This window comes from Octopus bimaculoides, chromosome 10 (genome assembly GCF_001194135.2).
Source record: "Octopus bimaculoides isolate UCB-OBI-ISO-001 chromosome 10, ASM119413v2, whole genome shotgun sequence".
Taxonomy (NCBI): Eukaryota; Metazoa; Mollusca; class Cephalopoda; order Octopoda; family Octopodidae; genus Octopus; species Octopus bimaculoides.
This window is the reverse complement of record NC_068990.1, coordinates 78,901,806-78,904,475: the sequence shown is the minus strand read 5'-3', so window position 1 is coordinate 78,904,475 and position 2,670 is coordinate 78,901,806.

Genomic DNA, 2,670 nt, shown 5'->3' with positions numbered 1-2,670 from the left:
GTGAAAGCACGTTATAAAAATAAAACTACTGAATAATAATAATAATAATAATAATAATAATAATAATAATAATAATAATAATAATAATAATAATAATAATAATAATAATAATAATAATAATAATAATAATAGAGGTGGTGAGGGGAGTTGAGCGCCCATCACTTATAGAATGCACGAATGGCCTGCGAAAGACCTATCCTCTGACAGTCAAGCCCGACTCCTTCAGCAAACCAACAGGAGAAAAGTGGGAAAAGGCGAGTATGTGGCGCCTTCAAATAACCAGTGCTCCGGGTAGGCTGTATTCGTTAGCCTTGGATGGCAAGCAGCCAAGAAGTAACACTTTGAGTTCAAAACCAGAGGGGCAAGGCGCCTGCCGCTTTGGCGGACTACTTTGATAGAGATGGTGTCTCAATAAAAATACCAGTTGCTAGAAACCTAAAAACACGCCTCATTTGTGAGTGAAAATGACAAGCAAAATAAATGAAAATAACGGTGTGAAAGAGACTGGAACCAATGGTGAAGGTTCCACACCTTGCAGGCGCCCCACATTGCAGCACCTGGTTGTAATCCAGCAACTGCTAGCCATGCTACAAGGCATAAGTAGAGTAAATAAGTAAACATTGGATGTAAATGGTGTGCCAGTCAGAGGGTACAGAAAACGAATGCACAGAGCCATGGATCTGTTTGAAATTACTGAACAGAGATTATGTGAGCAAGCAAGAGCAATACGAAAGAATGGATGGTTAACAGAATTGGAACAAGACTATCCAACCCCGGAAACTTCTCTCTTGTGCAGGCTTTCATGGTATCTCGTATGTCTTCGGTTGTTATCGGCATTTCGCAGAACTCCCCATCCCTGGCTGAAAGGCACAGTGTGCCGCCGAGGTAGGAGGTGAAATCTACATCCGTCCCTGACACACCACGCGCCCCGAACAGTTCGGCGAAGTGTTGCTGAAATTCCGTACACATCTGCTTGGACTCGTGTAGCATACGCCCGTCCCGGCTCGACAAAGACCAACGTAGTAGCGTCGAGAATGGCTCTTAATCAATTCCGCAATACTAAGTACGAAGGTTGCGATGTCAGAAAAAAGAAACCAGAAAAAAGAACAGAAATTATCTGACTGGCAGGAGAAAGCGTTGCATTGTAGATTTTCAAAGATAGCTGCGGCAAATAGTAGTTGTGAGACATGGTTATGGAAAGGAAAGCTGAGATGAGAGACAGAGAGTTTGTTAGTAGTAGCACAGGATCAAGCACTAAGGACTAAGTGGATAAAAGCCAAGATCGACAAAAACCAAGTAGATTCTCAATGTAGCTTATGCAAAACAAAAGAAAGCGTTACTCGTATAGTAAGTGAATATAGCAATCTAGCACAGAAAGAATACAAGAAAAGACATGACATTCTAGGGAGAGTAATCCCCTGGGATTTATGTAGAAAGCTAGGATTTTAACATACTGATATATGGTGTGAACATGAACCTAGTAAAGTACTAGAAAGTAAAAAAAAGTACAAGATGTTGCGGGACTTTAACATTTAGACTGACAGAGTAATAGAAGCTAGAAGGCCTGATTTGGTAACAGTAGATAAAAAGAATTGATTTTACATCCCAATAAAAATAGCAAAGCACCAGGACCTAGCTATTAGATTACAGAGACTTTGGCAAGTGTGGGTAAAATATATCCCAGTAGTTATAGGTGCATTGGGAACTATCCCTAAAGATTTGAACAGATGGATAGAAGAATAGGCATAAAACGCAGTTATTAAGGGCAGCTAGAATATTTAGCAGGGTTCTTGGCATCTAAGGTTACTTGTTGTAGCCTGATGTTAAGAATTATTCTTTTTCAACAGTCTAATCTGTTGTGTGTATATGAATAATAATAATAATAATAATAATAATAATAATAATAATAATAATAATAATAATAATAATAATGATATTAATAATAATAATAATAATAATAATAATAATAATAATAATAATGATATTAATAATAATAATAATAATAATAATAATAATAATAATAATAATAATAATGATATTAATAATAATAATAATAATAATAATGAGTTTGTTTGTAAGTTTGTCCAAAATCACGCAATGAGGGAGTATCAGTGTAAGTAAGAGTATAAAAAAAGAGAATAGACAAAATGGTAATAACAATGAGAGAGGGAGCGGTATCAAACAGCGCCTCTCGCTCTCTCTCAGCAAAAACCTTTTCGCTTTATTGATGAACACTGCCTCTCTCTCTTTCTCTCTCTATCTACAGATGCACACACACACACACACACACACACTCTCTCTCTCTCATTCTCTTTCTTTTTCACTCACTCGCTCGCTCGCTCTCTCAACAACAGCGTTTTCATTCGAATATAAGATAAGTAAATAAGTAGTAGTTTTTAAGTCATAAAATCAAAATATTGTCTGTCGTAGGAAAGCTTGATAATATCGTCTGCTTAAAGAAAGCTAAATATAAAAGGAAAGTAATTATAAATATTTACAAATACTTGCCGCTACAGTGATGCTTATAAATATTTATGAATGAAGAACTTTGCTAAGGCGGTGAAGTTAGTCTTTAACATCTTTTTCCGTTTCAGGCGGTAAAGAGAGCGAGAGAGAGAGAGAGAGAGAGAGAGAGAGAGAGAGAGAGAGAGAGAGAGAGAGAGAGAGAGA